The sequence below is a fragment of the Lampetra fluviatilis genome, chromosome 42, assembly GCF_964198595.1.
Source record: "Lampetra fluviatilis chromosome 42, kcLamFluv1.1, whole genome shotgun sequence".
Lineage (NCBI taxonomy): Eukaryota > Metazoa > Chordata > Hyperoartia > Petromyzontiformes > Petromyzontidae > Lampetra > Lampetra fluviatilis.
In genome coordinates, this window is record NC_136316.1 from 5,235,369 (window position 1) to 5,249,664 (window position 14,296).

Below are 14,296 nucleotides of genomic sequence, written 5' to 3' on the forward strand. Positions count from 1 at the left end.
CTGACGAGGCCTGGGGAGGCCTTCTCCAGCAAGAGGATAGACAAAGGGGCGGCTGAACATTTTTTAAATATAATTATTGTTCTCATTAAGAGCTTGCAGGGACCAAATTAATATTTTTGAAACGACACCTGGGTAAAAAAAGAGAAAAACATCAACATCCTAACAGGTGTTCGCGCAATGTCAAATTCGCAAACATCATAACAGCGCAAAGGGATTAGTTGCACATCGTAACAGACAACTTCACAACAGTCACGCATTCCGGATTGCTACATGCTTATAATAATGAAAGATAACAATCATGACGATGTTTAGTCGGAGGAGGAATTGACGAGTGCTGTACACGGGAATGATAACCGCGGTGGCTGCAGTGCACCCTGTTGGTTCTTAATCGTATAAAAAGTGTACAATGTTAATACATACGTAGGGTTTGATGAAACAAAGTAGTTGGAACTTATATGCCCGTCCTTAACTTGTGTTTTCGATTATTTACCTTCTTGCTGTAGTAGTAGTAGTAGCGACAGAAGAGTGACAAGATGATGAACTGCTTTTTGTGTTTAATTTATTGTCCTTCCCCGCACCTAAAACTAAACTATATATTTTTTATTTGACCAGGTAAGGCCCACTGAGCATTGTAGCTCTTTTTCAGAAGCGATCTGTCCACAAGTAATAGCCCCAATGAAGTGGCTTATCGCGTGGACATTTATATTAGTAGCCAAAACCTCTGAACGAATGTTTCTAAATGTGGAGGGGAAACCCGGAGGACCCGGAGAAAAGCCCACGCGACCACGGGGAGAGAGAATGCAAACTCCAAATATACAGGCGTCAAGGTCGGGATCGAACTCACTACCTCCGATTAGCACGGTGGGCTACGTACGATGCGAAAGAAGTTCAACATAGGTCATACATACATAAAGACCGCGTGGGTATACACAACATTTTTTAAACACAACAATTAAAACGAGCGAAGGTGGCTTTGCCGCACCCTGGTCCACACCAAGACCGCCCCTTTCTTGTCGAGCACGCGGCCACACAAAGACGACAATTTTCAAATTAGTTTTCTTTGCCCCGTAACTTTCGCAAAGAATCCGGCGTCTGGTTCAGAGCTACCGATGTTCGCCCTCGACTCACCCCTTCGTGAGCCACCGCCCCTCCCCCCTGTTGCCAATGATTTAGCCCCCTTTGGGCTCTAGATTTGAAGCTTTCGTGACTGCAAGGATTCATACTCTTAGGTTTTTTCGGTAAAGTCACGTAGGTAAAAATTTTAAATTAATAAAAGTAAAATAAAAATAGAATAAAAATCACGACGTTTCGGAAGCAACACAAGCTTTCGTCTTCAGGTGGAACAGTCACAGCACGATAGCTGTACCTTGATACGTGTTGCTTGCGAAACGTCGTGATTTTTATTTTATTTTTATTTTACTTTTATTAATTTAAATGTTTTACCTACGTGACTTTACCGAAAAAAACTAAGAATATGAATCCCTTTGGGCTCCTCGCGCGACTCGGGGAGCAAAGAAAAGGAAGTAGACAATCTCGTCGATTCAAGGCCACAGCGCCGCTCTCAGCCAGTCAAGATCAATGGTCATCTTCTTGGTTCTTTCGGTAAAGTCACGTAGAATGGAAATAATAAAATAATAAAAATAAAACATAATAAAATTATTCTCACGACGTTTCGGCCACAACGCAAGCAGCCGTCCTCAGGTGGAGAACAGGTCTGTCGAGAAGATAGAGTCTGAATGACACACCCCAGGCTTGGAGCGTCTATTTACACCTGAGGACGGCTGCTTGCGTTGTGGCCGAAACGTCGTGAGAATTATTTTATTATGTTTTATTTTTATTCTTTTATTATTTCCATTCTACGTGACTTTACCGAAAGAACCAAGAAGATGAATCCCTGCAGTCACGAAAGCTTTAAATCGAAAAATCATCATCATCATCATCTCTGACACAGGGTGGTGCACTGCCTGCGGTTGCGTTGGCTCGGTGACGGTGAGACCTTCATCCATCCAGCAGTGAATTGACAAAGGGCTGTAAATGATGATGATTATTATTATTTTCACCTGCGCGGCTTGTGGCTGTGGGCGATGTGGTGGGGTTAGTCGGGGCGGGTTGGTTGAAGGCCGAGTGGTGGCACCTTAGGTAGGCGGGTGGGGGGCTGTGGATGGTTGTGGTGGTGGAGACGGGGAGAAGATAAACTCACGGGTTGGCAGACGGGTGGAAAATTAGACGGGGAATGACACCGGGAGAAAGAGAGAGAGAGCGATGAAGAAGATTCAACAAAGGTGGTCAGGGCAGTGGCTCTCGCCAATGCCGATGGTTCAAGTTTCGTGAATCTTCGTCTGCCGCATCCACAGAGACAAAGGTCCCCCCCCAACCGTATAGCCTTCAACAGGAGGGCAAGTGCCGTTAGCGAGAACCCAAAAAAGTCCCGCAAAGCAAAACGAGGGTCAGTTTAACGCGTGGTATGAACAATACGTGGGTGCTGGCGTCCAGCACCGCGCTCGGCCGCCTTTGTCTACCCCACCAGGAGCTAACTGAAGGCTGAGTCGACCTAGAGTGAGACGCACGCAGCGGTTCAGACGTCCGCGCCACTCTTGATTGGGTCGTGAGCGGTGGGGTGGTCGCGTATCGCAATGCAGGTGCGCTGACCACTGCACTACCGCTCCCAGGCAGGCAAAGACCCCCTCCTACTTCTAGATTTGAAGCTTTCGTGACTGCAAGGATTCATATTCTTAGGTTTTTTTCGGTAAAGTCACGTAGGTAAAACATTAAAATTAATAAAAGTAAAATAAAATAAGAATCACGACGTTTCGGAGGCAACACAAGCTTCCGTCTTCAGGTGGAACCGTCACAGCCACGACAGCTGTATCAAGTAAATGAGAGATTGCAGGAGCTACCACTCCGTTTATATAATGGTTGGAGAGGGGGGAAGGGCCAAGAACAGCACACTTTTTATTCATATGGTAAGGTGAGGCTTACTGTTGTGGAGTGACTCATGCAGCCAGCTATGGCTGCAGGGTTTTGGTAGTACATGTTGTTGATGCCATTTATTGTGAAAATTCCGTCACAGTTCCTATGATTACTGTTTCATTGGTTTCATGGCTTTATTTTGGTGATTTCGAAAAGTTTATTGGTTTGGCCATGTTTGTGTTGTTGTAGTACAGAGTTAGACTGATGGCCTTAATCTAAGTTGTCTTGTGGTTGTTGTTGGTTGTTTGACTTGCATCCCACTGGGATTTTTGCACACAGCGTTGGTGTACGGTGTTTTTTTCTGCAATATTTTGCTGTCTTTTCTTGAATTTTCTGTTTGCACTCAGTCACATATTCACTTTAAGATGTTTTTTTGTTTTTGTTTTTTGTTTGTTGCGGTTGCACCCGATTCAAGAGCCGAATGGCTCACAGGGCTATACCTAATAAATGAACTTGAACTTGAACGTGTAGCCTTCAACAGACTGCTGGGACATGTGGGGTTAGCGAGCAGTACCAATGAAGGGTCGCCACGGGGGTGGGTGGACAGCACCAGGCCCGGCTGTCTTGGTGAGGTTTTTTTTCTACACACCGCACAAATGGCACGGTTACTCATTTTTGTAGTTTTCTTTTTTTTGTACCTCGGGTGAGGTCCGGGGACCGGTTTCAAATGCTCGCCAGTGAGTTTTTCTGCGGCCAATATTTGTCTCGCGAGTACGCATGCTGAACTTCCTTCGCACCGTACGTAGCCATGCATGCCAACGGGCGGCGCTAGCCGGTAGTGCAGTGGCGCTAACCACTGCTGCACTGTCGCTCCCACCACCTCGCCCCGCCCGTACGCATCCGCACACTTGCAAGCACACTTGCACGCACACTTGCACCCACGCGCGCGCCGTTTGACAGGAGCGCAGAGTGTGGAGTGAGTAGACGAGACGATAATTAGTAAATAAACGAACACTGCGGCAACGCTGGCGTGGTGAAGTATGGCCCAGGGGTTATCTCACTCTTTTATCTCTCTCTCTCGATCCCCCCTCGCTCTCTCTCGGGAGACGTCTAAGACCGCGAGGAGTGAAACTCCGCTCGGAATCGTTCCGATGGCCCACTGCGAACGCACGGCGTTTCCAAGGCGAGGGGTTGGTGGACCACGAAGAGATTGACCTCGTCTTGTCGGCGAGAGTTGTTATCCCACCCCCTCTACTCCCCCCGCTCAGACGATGGCAGTACAGCAACATGGAATCGATCAGTGAACCTGGGTTATAACCAATATCCGCACCTGTGTGGATTAAGAATGCCGCTTGCCGGACTGCCATCTGCTGGCAAGGTGGAAGAGATGGAAACTTTGGTTGTCCATCATTGACCGCCTTAGCTTGGATTCGAGTGTCTTACCAGTCACATTGGAGGCATGGGGAGGGGGCATGTGGGGGCACTGCTGTACATGGGGGCACCACGGTGGCGAGATGTTAACTCCCTCGCACGGTATACAAGAAGTCGTGGGTTTGATCCCGATCCTGAAAGCCTGTATATTTGGAGTTTGTGTGTTCTCCCCGTGGTCGCGTGGACTATTCTCTGGGTCCTCCGTTTTTTTCCTACACATTTAGATGATTTAGCTGCTATGAATTTGCACATGATAAGCCACTTCGTTGAGCTATCTTTTGTGGCTAGGTCGCTTCTGAAACAGAACTACATAGCTCAGTGGGTCTCACCTAGTAAAAAAAAAAGTTTAGTTTAATGTTTACTTATTCTTGGTTCTTTCGGTAAAGTCACGTAGAAGGGAAATAATAAAATAATACAAATATAAAACAATACAAATTATCACGACGTTTCGACTGCAACACAAGCAATCATCATCAGGTGTGAAATCCACAGCAAGAATTTTCTTTTTTTCAAAAGAAATGTATTTTTTTCAAAATTTCTTGCTGTGGATTTCACAACTGATGACGATTGCTTGTGTTGCAGTCGAAACGTCGTGATAATTTGTATTGTTTTATATTTGTATTATTTTATTATTTCCCTTCTACGTGACTTTACCGAAATAACCAAAAATATGAATCCCTGCAGTCACGAACGCTTTAAATCAAAATGTAATGTTTACTTGTGTATGTTTATTTTGTTATTTCTCTCCCATAGAATCATCCTCGAACGAAGTAAATAATCAGGAAATCCTCTTCCTTTAAAATTGTCTCTCCGTAAAAAAAGAAAAATAAACTAGGCTTTTTATTACACATCCCATCAGCAAAACTTTGGAAGCGGTTTCGACATTTGGCGTCTCATCAGCGGAGTCAGAGTCGGGCTTGCTCGTTTTAAATGTTGCTGCAACCATCAGCTGTATATTGGCAAGGACCCCTCACTCCCTATCCGATGTGGGTCCGAGTTTGACCAACTCACTCCTTTAATATTGCCTCTTTCCAAACAACGAGATGGGGCTCCTGTATGCCCCATACAGATTGCCTTGCCTGGTGTCAGCCATCCAATTAATCATATGTCAGCAATAAAGTCCGTATTAAGGGGAAACAAATACATTTGGTGATAAGTGTATTTTTTTAAAATCCTTTATATTAAGTTCACTTGCTTGCGCGCTTACGACCGTGCAAATCTTTCGGTCGTTTTTTAACCTACTTCCCGTGATCCAATCGAGCTGACATTTTGCACACAGACTCATTGTGCGTGACAATTTATTTTCGTGAAAATTTTTTCCTAAATTTTACACTTTTTAGGAAATTTTTTTTCTATTTAATTACCAATTGCTTAATGTTGGCAGGCAATCATCTGACCCATAGGTGGCAGCCATCTCAAGCCAGAGGACGAGAGGACTCTAGCCGCCACGCATATAAAGGATTTATAGTGAAAAACTTTGTTTTTACGGGTTAATTTTTTTACTTCAATATACTTGTTTGGCCAAAACCGTGACGGTTATTTTCGTTCTATTTATGCATTTTATTGTAAAGATTTTGGTTGTTAAAATCACATTAAATTACTTGTTAAAACGAGGCAATGACGCCCTCGAATGCCGTTGATCGTGGAGACGGAGCGATGAAATCGTTTCGTGTCGCGTGCACTCTACAGCGCCTTGGTCAAGGCGTTATATAAATATACGATGAGACAAATTAAAACTACGATTACATCGCCAGGACCCTGGGGGGTAGGCGACGACTTGGGGAGGCCTTCATCCAGCAGTGGATAGATCACTGCAAATGATGATGATGATGAGCATAAGACTGGAGATAAGAACCCTGGCCAACCTGAGTACAATTCCTGGACACGGTTAAACAGAGCAGTAGTTGGACATCTGTCACAAAAGAGCTCGAAACGCTCATCGGATTCCTCCAGTATGAATACAGATCTTGATTGCGATCTTGAGAAGCTTGTTATATCTGAATTTATAAAAAAAAACATCAATCTTTCACCTGTAAAATCCCTTGAGACGAAACAAAGGTGCCCTGGGGGGGTCGTCGATTTCCGCACACATAGCAAAGCAAGTACTGGACATCTGTGAAAAAGAGCTTCATAGCTCATCAGATTCATCCAGTATAAATACACATGCTGATTCTGTGTCAATATCACGCGCCACTGATGTTATCCGTCGCCTGGAATTGAACTTAGATTGCCAGCGTTTTTGCCTACAGGCTCACCATCATCACCAATAGCCATGTTCTATACCCACTGCTGGAAGAATGTCTCGCTAAGATATCAGGGCCGAATTTCTCAGCCACGGCTCGGGACCTGCCTCTGCCTCCTCAATGCGGCACGGGCTCCAGGCGTGACCCTCTCGGTGATTTCGAACCAATTTGTTGAATTCAACACGAACAAGACTTCTAGATTTGAAGCTTTCGTGACTGCAAGGCCGTTCCTGGCCCTTCCCCCCCCTCCTCAACCATTATATGAACGGAGTGGTATCTCTTGAAATCTCTCATTTATTTTTCGATTTAAAGCTTTCGTGACTGCAGGGATTCATCTTCTTGGTTCTTTCGGTAAAGTCACGTAGAAGGGAAGTAATAAAATAATAAAAATAAAACAATAAAATAAAATAATTCTCTCGACGTTTCGGCTACAACGCAAGCAGCCGTCTTCAGGTGAAGAATGAGACACTACCAAGCTAGCTTGGTAGTGTCTCATTATTTTATTTTATTATGTTTTATTTTTATTATTTTATTACTTCCCTTCTACGTGACTTTACCAAAAGAACCAAGAAGATCTCTCATTTACTTGATACAGCCGTCGTGCTGTGACGGTTCCACCTGAAGACGGAAGCTTGTGTTGCCTCCGAAACGTCGTGATTTTTTTATTTTTCCTTTTATTTATTTTACTTTTATTAATTTAAATTTTTACCTACGTGACTTTACCGGACAAAAAAAACCTAAGAATAAGAATAAGACTCGTGAGCGATTCGTCCGTGGCTCAGGCTCAGGCTTCGTGTAAATCCCGTATTCGGCTTGGATCCATGGGTTTGAGCCAGCTCACTTGGTGGAGCCAAGAGGTTGTGCATGAGCCGAGCAGCCGCTGACAATTCTGGGTGTGGTGGGAAGGGGGTGGGGGGAGTCCTGAGATGTGGTTTGGATTTTCCACTGTAAGTGGCTGACGCGGGATTTGTTTGAGGCCAAGATTTGGGCGTTTGCGCCTCCCAAGTAGCTGACACGACCATTTCGTGGTGCCTCTCAGGCAACCGCGGTGACCACTTCCAACTTATTTTAGAGTTCTCAAAGTGGGGGATGGCGGGGAGATCAGAGAAGTAGGTACGAACAAAATATATTTTAAAAAACCCTTAGAAGGGCTCGCTGACAGCTCTTTCCGTCAGACAGCTTTTCGAAAGCCGGATTTACTGATTTTCCCGTTTTTTTTTGTCCGCCCGCAGCACAACGACCCAAAAAACGGGCCCTTAATTTAGTTACACGGCCTTAAAGGTATAAAGCCTTCTCGCGGTATCAGCCGCGCGAGCAAATCGTGAAATCTACGCCAGCTCCACTCTTTTCAACCTTCGCCCCGTTCGCAACGAGGCGAGCTGCGTGGTTAGATTGGCGTCGGTGCAAAATAATTAAAATCCAACAAAGGTCCCCCTCCCTCCCTCCCTCCCTCCCCCGGTGTAGCCTCCAACAGATTGTCGGGGCAAGTGCTGCGAGCGAGCGGTTAGGGTCGCGAACGACGCCACGTGTTTGGCGATATCGCGACATGCCGCAACTGCGAGCCACGATCCATCGTGGCCGCGCGCGTGTGTTTATTTGTTGTTGTTTAAGAAATGTCGTTCTTGCAATTTGCGATTTCTTTTATTTGGTTTCGCTTTTTGGTCTTGTTTATGCAGCGTCGCACAATGTCGGTTTCGTCTTCTTCTTCTCTCTCTCTCTTCGTGTCTACGTAGCGGCGTTTGTTCGTGCTCGAATCGCATCGCGCGATGCTGCGCGCTGATTGTGACGCCGCTCGGTGATCGTGACGTCGCGCGTTGATCGTGACGCCACGCGGTTTCTCGAACGGCGGCTGGTCGGGGTGAGACCCGGAGGGAAACGCGGGCGAGGAAGGCCGCCGACCTCCCTCGCCCAAGCTCTGCCGCGTACGCGTCGGTCGTCAGCGCCGTTGATTCGGATTCATGAAAATAAAAATACGAAAAAATAAAATATTTTTTTTGGCACCATGACGCAGGTGCACCTCGAGGGGGGCACGTGACGTGTCAAAGTGCTCGCTGACAGGAGGTGATCGCGGGTTGCAGACCCAGGTGATATGGGCTTGAGCGAGAAGGCTGGCAGATTGCACCCACCACCTGCGCTCCTCGCTGTGCTAACTCGCTCGCTTGGAAAGTGTTGTTTGTGTTGTTGTTGTTACTGACACGTACAGAGACAAAGATGCCGCGTATAGCCTGCAACAGACTGTTGGGGCAAGTGCTGTTAGCGAGCACCTATGAAGGCCGGAACGGCACACGAGGGGTGGGTGGCCAACACCACGCCCGGCCGCCTTTGTCTCCCCAGTGGTGATGTTTACACATCGCACCAGGTACTCATTTGAGGCTGAGTCGACCTAGGGGAGCCCCAGGACGGTTACAAATGATCGTTACTGGTGTTGGCCGTGTGCGGGAATCGAACTCGGGTCGCCGGGTTCGTAGCGCTGACACACACACTCACACAACAACAACAACAACCGCCATTCGCCACTAAGTGGCGGTGACGTCACCACGACTCTTGTGCCAGGCCATGTGCACCTTGAGGCCACTCACACACTGACAAAGACAAAGATCCCCCGTATAGCCTTAACAGACTGTAGGGCCAAGTGCTGTTAGCGAGCACTAACACTGACACACACTAACACACACATCGACACACATTGCGTGTTGTTGTTAATGACACACACACACACACTGACACACACTCAATGACACACTGACACACTCACACAATGACACACACACACGCTGACACACGTACGCACGCACCAAGGAATAAGAGGGGGGCAGGGGGTGATGCTTTGGCTCCGTTTCCTGTGTTTAATTAGTTTCTTCGCGGCAGGCGTCCACTCGACCGTTCACATAACGTGCGGGACACGTGTGTACAATCGGCTGCTGTGTGCGGCAAGTGGTTAGAATAACAGTTGGGTTGTGGGGCCAGTGATGTGCGCGCGCGTGCGCGTGTGTGTGTGCCCCCGAGCGCGCGCGCGTGGGGAGCGGTGGTGCAGCGGTTAGCGCTACGCTGCGCTACGAAAACCCGGCGAGCGAGGTTCGGTTCCCGCTCACGGCCAACACCGGTGACGATTATCTGAAGCGGTCCTGGGGCCCTCCCCTAGGTCGACTCGGCCTCAAACGAGTATCTGGTGCGGTGTGTAAACATCGCCACTAAAGGAGACAAAGGCGGCCGGGCGTGGTGTTGGTCACCCACCCCTCGTGTGTCGTGCCGGCCTTCATAGGTGCTGCTCGCTAACAGCACTTGCCCCGACAGTCTGCTACAGGCTACACGGGGGAGTTCGATCACCGCTATAAGAGTTCGTTTATCCCCCCACCCGGTCCTGGGACACCCCTAGGTCGACTCGGCCTTAAACGAGCAGTACCTGGAGCAGCAGCGTGTGTGCGTAAAACGTCAAGCATGTGGGGAGACAACGGCCGTTTCGTCCTTAATAGGTGCTCGCTAATAGCCCTTGCCCCAACAGCCTGTCGAAGGCTATACGGGTGGAATGGGCGGCAGTGGGCGGTGTGGGGTGAGGGGGGGGGCATCTTTGTCTTTGTGCATTGGGGGTCAGAGTGACGGGACTCCCCACGTGTTTCATCTGGGAAGCATTTGTCAAGGTTCTATTTGCTGCTGGTCCCATTTGCCACAATGGTTTTAACGGTCAAGCTGCTTTAACCCAGCGGTCAAACGCACCCCCACCCTCTCTCCCAACTTTCCCCATCTCACCTTCACGAAAAAAACATCTGCCTTCCTGGTATGTGTGTTTGATAAAGGTGATAAAGGACAGCGAAACGAAAACGCACAAAGCAGTGCCGACGGCATTGCGGAGTTGGAACGCGTCCGAGAAGGACGGCCGTCGCCCAAGAGGAGGAGATGGAGCGATGAATTCGGTTCGTGTGCAGGTGACCCGGGCGGCTTGCTAAATGGCACGATCCGTGAGAGGAGGTTGGTTGGTGGTGATTGGTGGTGGTTGGTGGTGGTGGTGGGTGGTGGTGGTGGCGGTGGTTTGTGGTGGTGGTTGGTGGTGGTGGTTGGTGGTGGTGGACTTTTCCCAGCATGCACCACGTGCGATGTAGAGAAATTACGTCACGTAGCGATGATATCGTCACCACGGCCGCCAAGGATAATACTTTTAGCGCTGGTTTAAAAAAAATTTTGTTTTAATGTTTTTTTATTATTTCCTAATTTCGGACGACTCTGTGATGCATTCGCCCGGTTTTCTATTGAGTAAGTCCCCGATAGCAACGAAACTTTCTCCCTAAAATTTGAAAGCAAATTTTAGGGAGAAAGTGTGGCACACACGACAGAGAGCAAGAGAGACGGAGACACACGCAACGTACAGACGGACAAGAGCCAATGCATGAACTCAACCGAAGTTGAAAATAAGAGTGAACAAAAAAAACCCTCTGAAAACGTTCGCGGCGAGCGGCAAAGCGGTTTGGAAAGGTCGAGTGGTGACCGGAGCCAGCGTGACCCCCATACGTGTCACCGGGGGTGCAACTGGGAAGCCACACAATCCTCACCCTCCCTCACCCCCCCCCCCATTATTTAATAAGCAGCAGCTCACGCGGCGGCTTCCGTGGTCCACTTATTGCAGAGACCCTGACCTCTCCCCCCTTCTCTCGCTCTCGCTCGCTCGCTCGTTCTCCCTCCCACGACCCCAGCACGCAACCCTTCCTGGCACTCTGCACCCACACGCACACACACATTGCCTTCACCGCTCCTCTAACTAACAGCCTCGCCCGCCCCCCCCCCCCCAACCACTTCTTCTAGACTCGAGGTCTCGCCACGGCTCCCACTTGACTCTGACGCTAACGAGGCGGTTTTTTTTAATGTTGTTGCTTTGTGAGCAAACTGTGGAGGTGTCAGGGATGGTCTGTATCGGTCAAATCGCTTTGGCCGGGTCTCTCTCTGAGCCTCTGCGATGATCTAATGGTGCGCCTCGTTCTCCTCGGCACAAAGTTGATCACCCCACCCCCGAGGGTGGACGTGGGGTTGAGCTGGGGAGCCAAAGGGATGTCATTGTTGGGGTCCTTAAGTGGTCGAGTACTGCGGAGGAATGAGAGAGACGGTTTTGGAAAACGAGAGTGAAACCACTCCCGACGGCGAACCAGGGACGATCAGAACGAGAAGGTTATTTCCCACCAAATAAAGCCCTTAATTCTAGATTTGAATTAATGGGCACTTGATTCAGTAAATTTTAGCTGTGACGGTCCCACCTGATGACGGAGACTTGTGCTGCCTCCGAAACGTTGTGATTTATTATTTTATTTCTATTATTATATTTACAATTTTTATTATTTATTTTATTATAATTTATTTTTTACCTACGTGACTTTACCGAAAAAACCTAAGAGTATGAAAGCCCATTAAGCTGAGAAGCTCTTGATCAAGGGGGGATGCGGCGGGGGGGTTGGTGGTCACGGGATCCATCAATGACGAATTTAAACAAATAATAATAAAAGCACGCAAAAACATTGTAGCAAACAAAACCCCATTAAGTTCGACCTTAAACGTGCATGATTTTATACGATGAACCTCTCGCATGCAAACGGCAGTCGAGACCGATTTGATGTTTTTGTTTAAGATGCCGGATCACTGCTGCGGGGAGAACACGTGTCAATTATTTAACACGTAGATGTAAATTATTCCCATCGTGATGCCTTTTAATAGCTCGCCACGAACGAGTACAAAGTGGGGTCCCGCCTAAACGATTCCTCGCGATGGCAGGAAACAGAAAGAAAAATATGAAATAAATCTCGTCTGACGTCTTGACAGCGCGTGGGACAATTGTGTTTGTGATATTGTGACAACTAAAATTGTTATGCGTATGCACGGATAGCATTGCCGCATCGGGGGGCGGGGGGGGAGAGAGATGTAAACCGAAATGCATTTTATTTATTTGGAATCATAAATGCCCTCGGGGGGGTGTGTAAGCAAGAAAACATTTGCACGTACCAGTGAAAATGAATTCATACTTTGAAAAATATGATAAATAAAACACTTATTGACTGCAATATGCCAGTGTCACGCCTGTGATAAGGGTGTTAGTGACGTTATTGTCTAACCAGCTGTGTTGTTTATTATTGCTCATGCAACCGCTTGTTTACCCAGAAAACCCTCGCCCAATCACGTGACCGTCTTTCCGGTAGGCTCCTGTCCGAGCGTTCATTGCTGCGTCTAATTAACTAATCGGGTGCGGTTGTACCCGATTCAAGAGCCGAATGGCTCACAGGGCTATACCTAATCAATGAACTTTGAACTTTGATCGAGTCATTTTTTGCGATGTCATTTTTGTTCAAATTCGACACGCGCGTTTACCGTGTCCGCGGATGACGTCACGATCTTTAACGTCAACTGTGAAGCCGAATCAGAGTATTGTATTTATACTGCCGGAGGAATCCGATGAGCTATAACGCTCTTTTGTTTTACACAGTTGTTGTTGTTGTAGGCAGTGCCATTCTTTCATCTCATATCTGTGCCCAAACGGCGCTTAAATAAGATGCCTGCAATTTTAGATTTGAAGCTTTCGTGACTGCAAGGATTCACACTTTTAGTTTTTTCGGTAAAGTCACGTAGGTGAAAAAATGAAATACAAATTAATAATTTAATCAAATAATAAAAATCACGACGTTTCGGAGGCAACACAAGTCTCCGTCATCAGGTGGGACCATCACAGCAAGATTTACTGTACCGCTTGATACAGCAAATCTGGCTGTGACGGTCCCACCTGATGACGGAGACTTGTGTTGCCTCCGAAACGTCGTGATTTTTAAATCCTTTATATTAAGTTCACTTGCTTGCTTGCGCGCTTACGACCGTGCAAATCTTTCGGTCGTTTTTTAACCCACTTCCCGTGATCCAATCGAGCTGACATTTTCCACACAGACTCGTTGTGCGTGACAATTTATTTTCGTGAAAATTTTTTTCAAAAATTTTCCACTTTTTAGGATTTTTTTTTTCATATTTAATTTAAAATACCGATGTGATAAAAATGAAACTCTTACTAAAAAAAACAGAAATGAATAATAAAATAAAACCGATGCCACGCATATAAAGGATTTATAGTGAAAAACTTTGTTTTTACGGCTTAATTTTTTATTATTTTACTTTTATTAATTTTAATTTCATTTTTTTTACCTACGTGACTTTACCAAAAAAAACGAAGAGTATGATGCCTGCAATGTTAATCGACTTCGGCGGGGGCTCGGGTTCAGCTCCTTACATACTTTGTTGTTGTTGTTGTTTTTGTTGTTCTTTCCTACCACCAACCAAAAGAGGAAAATGAAAACCAAAGCCACGGGCCTCTCGCGCGATAACAGAACGAGCCCGGGGGCAACCTCAATAATTCAGCGTCGATAAGCAACGGCGAGCTGCAAATAAATTGGAGCGAGCCACGGAGCAAACAGCTATTTAATGGGCCTCTTAAGCTTCTATTTATGGCTGCTATTCTTAACCAGAGGGCGCTCACCACCACCCCCCACCCCCCCCCCCGCTAAGAATACGATGGCTAAGTAGCTGTGATGTTTATTAGTATGTGTTTGTCTTGAACTGAAAAAAACAACCGGTCACAACCCCCACCCAGATTTTGCGTTGTTGTTAATTACTGGTGTGTGCTGCGTTGTGCGTTGTGGCGAGGGGGGGGGGGGAGCGGTGGCGCAGTGGTTACCGCGCTGACCTATACACACCCG